General features: G+C 38.5%; 1 pseudogene; it reads right to left on the reverse strand.

Moving 5' to 3' along the window:
• Positions 1-1,644: 1,644 nt before the first annotated feature.
• On the reverse strand, positions 1,645-4,077 carry LOC125199182 (annotated as a pseudogene).
• Positions 4,078-9,637: the final 5,560 nt, after the last annotated feature.

Genomic DNA, 9,637 nt, shown 5'->3' on the forward strand with positions numbered 1-9,637 from the left:
CCGAACGCGTATCGCTAGCCGAAGCGCTGGCCGCCATTGTGGCGTGCCGATCGGCCAGCGCCCAATTTCGATTTTTTTTAAAAAAACCTATATAAACGCGATTTTAGTTTCATTTTCATTTGCACTACTTGTTTTAACGAGTTTTCTCTCTCTCTAACTTTCCGTACAAGAGCATCATCGAGCGATGGATCACAACAACGAGTCCAGTCCAGTGACGAGTGGATACAAAAGCGGGCGCAACGGGCTGCGAGGGAGGATCCCCCTATCGCCCCATGAGGTCAGTGATCCTCCGCCCTCCCACCCGCCCCACTCGAGTACACTCTCCATTCGCGTAACCAAACATGGGACCGGGATGTACAAGGTCTTCCAAGATTGGAGGGGCCGCCACTGACCCCACGGAGAAGATGTTTAACTTCACTCGATGCTCGAGAGCATGCGGGTTGATTTGGATGTCGCGAGGGCACGACTAGGGGGTTCCGACGTGGGCTCGGATACCACGGGTGGCGGCAGCGGCGGCGGCGGCGGCGAGCGACGGCGGCGACGGCGAGGAGTAGAGAGTGCGCGGGGCTCGTGTGTGGAAGCCCTTTTTAAAAAAAAAATAAATAAAAAAATCATGTATTTTTTAAAAAAAAATCTTTGTACTTTTTTTAATGAAATGAATTAATTTTTCCGTATATCTGTGTCGTAAATTTAATCCGTAATTTAAACGTAATTTTAATTCCGTAAATGTAGTATTTTTTGAATTATTTTTATTGCGACTGACCTATGGCTGGCCTAAATCTGATGCTACAGGTGCATTTTTAGTAGCTGCTTTGCAAAATGTTCAAAATGATAGTATTGTATAAAATGAAAATGATCTCTAATATAAAAAAAAAAAAAAAAAAAAAAAAAAAAAAAAAAAGCATGTGGACAAATGGGGTCGGACAACTTAAACTATAATGGTTGGTAAGATACAAAGACCACATTTTTAAATTATAATATTTTGTTATTTTACCTTTTAAGTTCTTGTTCTTTTCTCATTATATAGTTAAACAAAGGAGAAACTTTTAAGAACAGGTCACGGAGGACTCAAAAATTGACAATTTTATCATTAGAGTAACGCCTTTATTCTTCTTTTTCTACGTGCAAATAAATAGAAATTTAAATAGTATGTCATGGTGGGCTCGAACTCGAGTCGATTTTTTATCTCAAATATTAACCAATTTACTACTAGATCACCCACTAGATCACCCACTAGAGAGACCTCAATATTTTTCAATGAATTTTCTTTCTTTTTTTTTCTAAAATCTAAACGAGTCTTTATCGACTAGATTAGAGTCCACATAATTTGTGGCAGTATTTTATCATATGATAATGTCACATATTTCAGGATTGTTACAATGTACCAATGATGTGACTTATAGCTAACTCGTAAGCTACCAGTCTTATTCAGTTTTTTTTAATAGAGGACTCAATATTATTGAGGCTGACAAATAGAGCCCATGAATTAATAACCCAACAAATAGGCTGAAAAAATCGAGTTATGCATTTCTCCGCATTATCACATCTGATCATTGTTTATTTGTCTTGTTTATTTATTTTAATCTAGTTAGATTATGTACAGTAGAAATAGAACCAAAAACTCATTTTTGATTATCTAGATGGTAGCAGGTGAAATTGGTTTATGGTACTCGTAGTTAAGTTGATACATTTAGTCTCTATAGAATACGATACTCTTACTCATCCCTACAACAATCCCATACACTTGTGGATAGTTTTTGTAGTAAAATAAAAGCGAGTCACCGAGATGGCAAGTTGTGCGGTCACCTTGAGGAACCTACTTGACTTGAATCAACTTGATTTGTTTGCTTCCTTCTCTGTCTCCACGCTAGTTGGATTCGTCTAGCTGCAATACCACGCCAATGAGGTGATTCATACCTGCAACAAGAGAATCAACAATTGAATTTATGGGGGATATCGAACAAGGAAACAAGAAGCAATAAGTGATGTGCCTTTAAAGTGTATTTCCGTTCGACTCCAATAGGTGATAGACTCCTGGAAAACTTGCGTACAGCCCCCTTGAATGCAAGACGAGAACTATTGAACTTATATACATATATAAGGTTCAAGCTTAGGTCGTTTAGAGTTTCCACGACCTTATGCTTGAGCTTATATAGCTGTTGAGCTAAAGCTAGAGGAATAACCTTTTGAAGGTGGCGTTGGAATTGCAGAATGGATTATAGTTGGTGTTTTCTTTGTCAGTTTTTCACTTACAAATAATAAATCTCTTTTCATACTGAGGTCAGAATCAGAAGGCTTGTTTATTCCTTCATTCATTTATGGACCCACTTTTAGGCTTTTTCTTGGAATGGCTACAAATAAAAGTTACCTTATGGCGCTCTGAATGCGTGGATTCTTCAAGAATCCTTATGAAGAGACCCACCACTTCTTCAAAATCAGCAGCTCGTAATACAAAGGCTTCGACGTTTGTTAAGCAAGTTACATGCCTGTCGCTCAACAGCCCATGTCGTGGAAATCTAATACTCGTTCCATCTGAAGATTATGAATAAACGAAAACGACGTATTATGAGTGAAATATAAGATGTGAAGTGAAAATACGAGAGATAAAGCTACCTGACAAAAAAGAAGTGGAAAATGGGTGCCTAAAAAAAAAGTGGGTGATTTGAGTTTTTACCTTTACTAACAGAAGAATGTTCGAGGCACCAGGTAAGTAGTTCTTCTCCGCAAACATCGCCTTCAGACAGGATAGAACCGTTGCCATCTTCTCCCGTGCTCTTCATCTTTCCACGAATTATAAATACTATTTTATCAACTAGACCACCCGGATATAGTATCTCACTGCCTGTGATGTAGGATTTTGTCTTCAGCTTCTCTTGTATAGCATCAATGACAGTTTCATCGAGAAGTTGAAAAATCCGTAGCTGTAAATGGCGTATCATATCAATGATAACTAAGAAATATCTGTTAAATATGTAGTTAAGGTGTTGAGAATTTACTTTCTTGACTAACTTAAAGAGATGGCGCCTAATATTTCGTTGAAGGTCCTCTGGGAAGTTTTCTATCATCGCGTCTTTGTTTAAACCCCTACCTGTTGCCCAGTTGAAGCGTTCTGCAGCTCGGACTTGACTGCGAGGGAACAAAAACATACACATCTGGTCAATTAGGTCATACATATAGTTTCTAACTCCTATTGTGATTTCATAATTGGAATAATAAGAAGCTATTTGTCAAGTTGTTCAATATACACTTAAGAAACCCTGATGTAACCTACTGCTAATGCAACTCGGAAAATATGATGTTCACACTTGCAATAAACATGAGACTAAAAGGTAAATTAGGAAGGGTAAAAAACCAAAGAAATGAAACAATCAGCAATGATCATAAGAAGAAAGATAAAGAATATGGAACCTTCGAAGATTATCAGGTAAGCGAAGATGGTTCATCCATTGTTCAACTTCGCGGCCTCTTAAAGACTTTTCTAACCTCCTGAAGGAATAAAAATGTCATTACTTAGTCCCAAAGATTTTTCTTTTACGAGCACTTGAAAGAAACTAGCTGGGAAGTGATTAACTCCACTTAAACATAAAGTGACTGGGAAACTAGAGAATAGAGATACGAAATCCAGTATATACACAATTATCATGTCATTCAGTCGAGTGTGCACCTGCGTCCAAGTTCCTGCAGAATGGTCTGCATATTTCCAATCAGAAGAGAGAAAAGCAGCAGACCTATCCCTATTATGATCATGGTGAAAACTACTTCGAGAGGCATGTAGCTCGGCTCCTGATTCCCAGCTAGCGTACTAATTTGCTTCATAAACAATCACAACACGGATTTGTATCGACCGTGAAGTCAGATTATTAAAGAATAAACAGCATAAACCAAAAAACGTGTATAACTAAGTTACCTGGAACCCCCAAAACAGTGAATACAAGTATCTATCGAAAATGTCCCTGTGAGTGGTCAGATTAACAGCAGCTTCAAATATCCCAAAGTCAAAACTGTCTTTCATAAAACAAACACTTGCATTTTCATTATTTTTCCAGTCATCCCAGTCCGGCATGGGTGTAAACCTCTTTCATAACGGTTTTACAATTGTATTTTGAATTATAAGCGCACCGACGCAGAATAATATTGTCACAAAATTGTGTGTAATCTTTTTTTTACTCTGTACCATTTAAATTAGTATTATACTGTATCCTAGTCGAGCTCCATTTCATTGCAAAATAGTGATCCTATACACTGAAAAACCCAAATCTTGAAACCTAGCTAAATACTAAACCCTTAACGTTAAAATGTACTCATCATGACCAACAAATGAGCCAAATATCAATATAATTCTCATTCGGTCCCAGTTCAATTTTACCTTATTGATCACTTTAAAACAAACTTTAATAATAGAAAAAAATAAAATAAAAAGAATATCATAACTTCATGTTAAACTATATGAAGAGTATTGGAAAATATGGATGGAGTGAAAAACATGACGAAAAAAAATATGTGAGTTGATAAATTACCAAATGTCATATATTTATAATCCAAAAAATAGAAGATAACTACAATAATTTCCGCCATTGTATTTCTATGAAATTAGTAACGAATAAATGTGTAATAAATTTTGGAAAATGAAATGGAAGGCCATTGAAGCAATAATCTCATAATTTACTCTACAACTTTTCGGTTAATCCTCATGATACTCATACAATAAAAGGTCGTTATTCCTCATATCCAATCAATGGCAATATTAAATGTTCGTAAATATCATTATGGATTTTATAATAATTGTATAAAATACTTCAACGCCAATGTAGAGACTTAAAGATAATGGGAATATTGAAACCTCAATCAAAATTCAATATAAAATAATCACAGTGTTGGGCTTTTCTAACCGAGATATACAAACTAAGTAGTCACAGTTACATCAGAAATTATACATATTATGTAGCTTTTGATATTAATGGCATTATACCTAAATATCAAGTCATTCAAGTAATTATTCTATAATTAATATTCAAATTATAACTGAATCCACGAATACAATGTTGTAAGCTGTAATCAAATTTTAAAGAATTATTTCGTTGCTAAATTTGAAACCTAACAACAATTTGAATTCCATAATTATAGGGATGGTTCCATAATCATAGGAATAGATTGTAACTGATTTATATCTATCATCATCTACAACAAAATATACGTATATTCAAAATATGAAAAATATCATGGCATTACAATTTTATACTATAGTACTATAAATTTATTTCTAAATTTATTAGCTATTTCAAAATTGTTTTATCCTAATTAAATCCTTAAATTATGACACTCTTCTAATGAAATAACCAATGAAATGTCCCTCTTCTCTTTATACAATCTTCCAATCCAATAAAAGATACATATGCCGCCAACAATATCCCTCTTCTCATCTTTTACTCACCATTCAAATCATCCAGGGGAATTCAAATCATCTGGAGGAGTGTTTGTCGTTGTTCTTTATCGATTTTCTTTTCCCTTACCTTTTTTCTTTTTCCCCCTCTTCTTCTATACGGTTTGATCACGAGGGAACAAAAATATTGACATTGGAATGCAATGTCATGAAAAAATTACGTTAGTAAACAGTGTAACTCCAAATATGGAATTGCATTGCTCAAAAACCCATCGGCTACAGCATTAATCATTTTTGTTGTTGAAGTTTTGATTGAAAGAATATGATTTTCAAATGAGTATTTATAGAGATATGCTTTGTTTCTACTGACTCTACGTATTTCTGTGTTAATTAGGTAATATGATTGAGTCTCTTCGCTTCAACAAATGACCCTTCTTATTTCTATGTTAATTAGCATTATAATGAAGAATGTAGAATGAAAACCGTTTACTCTTCTATTGTTACAATATTTGTAATAATAATTATAATAGCATTGATTGTAGAATGAAGATTGCAAAATTAAAACCGTTTGATTCCTTCTGTTGTTACATTTTTTAATGTTATTTTATTGCAATATTCATAATGGCATTTTTTTTATTTCTCCAAAACTAATCTTGCATAATCTCCTCAAATTACTTAAAATTAAAAAGCATTTTTGGAAATTTAGGCTCATTGTCTTGAAATCATCTTAATGTGGTATGCATGATTTGTAACTGGATTGCGAGGCTGATTTTGCCTCACGAGAAAATTGCATATACGGAGAATACCCTCTTCCCTAATTAGTGCACCAAACCTTGCTTGTAGAATTCGTGGAATAGTTGCTTGAATCCTTATGCCTTGAACACAAAAAAAAGTCTATAGCAAATGATTTCATATAACTTGCAAAAACATAACTAAAAGGCACAAAACAACATACCATTCAATAGTGAAGCACACATTCTAAACTCACGATATTGATTTTGTCTCTAGGAGCGGCAACTTCATAGACATGGATACACCGGACTTTGATAATCGAATTAGTTTTCGTTAGTTGTAGATCATCTAGCAAGGTGTGGAATGGTTCCATGATATCAACCTTGCTACTCGTGGGAAAAACAAAAAGATGAAGCTTGAGTTATATAAGGTAAATAGGTACGTGTGAATAGATCAAATGTCATATTTATAGGAGAAAAAATGAACCATGAGGTTCTTTTCAAACTTTCCACATTCTCCACTTAGGTTAAAATTAAATTTGTTCTTAATTTAGGTTTCTCCTTTCGTTTGTAAGCAAAATATTAGGAAGAATCTTTTAATTTCCTAAATTAAACTATTTTTTTTCATAGTATACGTTAAAAATTGGAATATAGTTTGATATAATTTCAACGGCAGGTGTGCATTGAATAGATTATACTAATGAATATTAATTTTTTATTTTAAATTTTCTAAATGCATGAGTGGGAAAACTAATGCTACTACATGGAGTAGTACTAATACAAATTCCTAAACGCATGATTGGGAAAATTTATTGTTTTTACATGGTGGATTGCATTTATAGTGCATATGAAACTGCCTAATGTGATTTTAAATTTGTAGCTGAAAGTCTAGATTCTAATTCTAAGTTTAAATCAGTTATATAAATTATAAATTTTTTTAATCTTGATTCAGAGTCTTTATTCTCCAATATTAATAAAATTCCAAGCGTTTATTTTTTAAATGGCCGACTAATCTAACGTAGCTAACTTATATAATAATGCCACTAAAGCCAAACAATTAATTATTGATTAAGAGAATGAGACTAATACAATTATCCTAGTGATGATTTGGAAACGCCATAAATGTATATAAATATATTATTATAACTGTAAATATAATGAATTATGAGGCTCTAATTTGAAAATAATGATTTTGAAACGCCATAGAAGGTCATTCTAGCATCAAAAATTATATTTTCATAAATACCCCAAAACTCCTATTGATAATTTCATAAATACCTCCAAAACTCTCCTTTTATATATGTAGAGATATTTTTTTATTTTACCTTTTAGTTTCTTGTTCTTCTCTTATAAAATAGATAAACAAAGAGGAACTTTTAAAGAATATGTTGCGGTGGATACGAACATTAACAATTCTATAATTAGAGTTGCACACTTTTGTTCTTATTTTTCTATGTGCAAATTTAAATAGCACGTTAGAGCAGTAATAGGCTAGTTATAGGCCAGCCACTATCTTTTCTTGTCACGTCAGCAGCACTAAAAATCCACCTGCCACATTAGCATAGGCCAGTCATAGGCCAACCGCAATAAAAATAATTCAAAAACAACTACATTTTACGAAATAAAATTAACGATTAAATTACGGAATAAAATTAACAATTAAATTACGGAATTAAATTTACAAGACATATACGGGAAAATTCATTCATTTCATTAAAAAAAAAGGTACATAGTTTTAAAAAAAAATACATGATTTTTTTCAAAAAAAAAAAGGGCTTCCACACACGAGCCCCGCCACTCTCTACTCCTCGTCGTCGCCGCCGCCGCCGTCCTTGCCGCCGCCACCCGGGGTATCTAAGCCCGCGTCTGAACCCCCCACCAGTGCCCTCGAGGCATCCAAATCCACCCGCATGTTCTCGAGCATCGAGTAGAGGAACCTCTTCTCCGTGGGGTCGGTTGCGGCCTTCCACTCTTGGAAGACCGCGAACATACGTTCCTCCGTCTTTGCACGCGATAATAACGTGTACGCGCGTGGGGGTGGGGGGGCCGAGATGACCTCATGGGGCGATAGGGGGGATCCTCCTCTCGCTGCCCGTTGCGCCCGCTTTTGGCCAACCGGGTGAGGGCGACGAGCAACGGATGGAGGGGACGGAAACTCCTCAAGCATCCGGAGGTCCGGGATCCGCCGCTGCTGCCGCCAGTAGTCGCCGGAATAGTTCAGCCTCTCGCTTCTTCGGCCACCCAGCGCCGCACCCCGCCCGGAACTTCTCGGAGTCCTTCAGCAACACATAGCATTCCCAGAAGAGGAACTCATTATACTTCCCCGACAAGGGGAACCGACTCTCCGCTATCCTCCGAGCGTCCTCCTCATTCCCGCCCACTAGTCAGCGGGCGGAGGGCGTTGGCATACAACCCCGAAAAACGGCCGACCGCGGGCCCTAATGCGCTCCCACCCTTCCGGCACTCCTCCCCGCCGAAGTCCTTCCCGTGCGGCGCTTCCTCCCGTAGGCAGCCTCTAACTCCGCCCACATGCTGACGAATTCGCTGGTTGTTTGCAATCCGCCGGATCGTCGCACACCGTCAACCACGCCTTGGCCACCCCGGCGTACTCATCGTTCGTCAACTTCCTCCGGGTGGGGGTGTCGTCAACCGCCTGGCTGCGACGACTCGCCGACCGCCTTGGCCTTCCCCTTCGTCTTCTTCTTCTTCGGCGCGGCCCGACCCGCTCGAACGGAGTGTCCGGATCCCCGAGATCGATCCTCATATCATGCAATGACAGAAGGTCATCGCCAGCAGAACTGCGTCTCCACCGGGGTCGACGTGTGAGACGAAACCCGTCAAAAATCAAGAGGGACTAGATACCGTGTCCCCCCCTCCCCCGTGGCCCCCGCATACCGTGCTGCATCCCTCCCCGCCACATCATCCCCATCATCATCTGCCAGCATCATCTCGGGGCATACTCTCCCCACCCCCGCACCGACCGTCCGCGCGCTCCACCGTTCCCCGCCCGCCCGGGCATCCCCACGGCATACCCCCCGTTCCCCCTCGCATCCCCCCGCGCTCCCGCCATCATCCCCATCAACCGCCCCCAAGGGACGTTAAACCCCGGGCCCATCTCGGCCCCATCCAAATCCCACGGGTACCGTGGGCATATGAGAGTCGCTTTCGCCGCCGGACCGGGACTCCGTTGTTGTTGTCCATCGCCCGATGATGCTCTTGTACAGAAAGTTAGTGGAGAGAGAAAACTCGTTAAAACAAGTGGTTCAAATGAAAATGAAACTAAAATCGCGTATATATAGGTTTTCAAAAAATAAAAAAAAAAAAAAAAACGAAATAGGCGCTGGTCGATCGGCACGCCACAATGGCGGCCAGCGCCCCTGAATCGGCCAGCCCACGCCGATTTTCTGACCGATTCGCCGCTGGCCGACTGCAATGGTTCGGCTAGCCGATCGGCTAGCGACGTGAATCGGCTAGCCGGCATTGTGGATGCTCTTATTGTGGACTCGAACTCAAGTTGACTTTTGGT

This window comes from Salvia hispanica, unplaced genomic scaffold, assembly GCF_023119035.1.
Source record: "Salvia hispanica cultivar TCC Black 2014 unplaced genomic scaffold, UniMelb_Shisp_WGS_1.0 HiC_scaffold_42, whole genome shotgun sequence".
Taxonomy (NCBI): Eukaryota; Viridiplantae; Streptophyta; class Magnoliopsida; order Lamiales; family Lamiaceae; genus Salvia; species Salvia hispanica.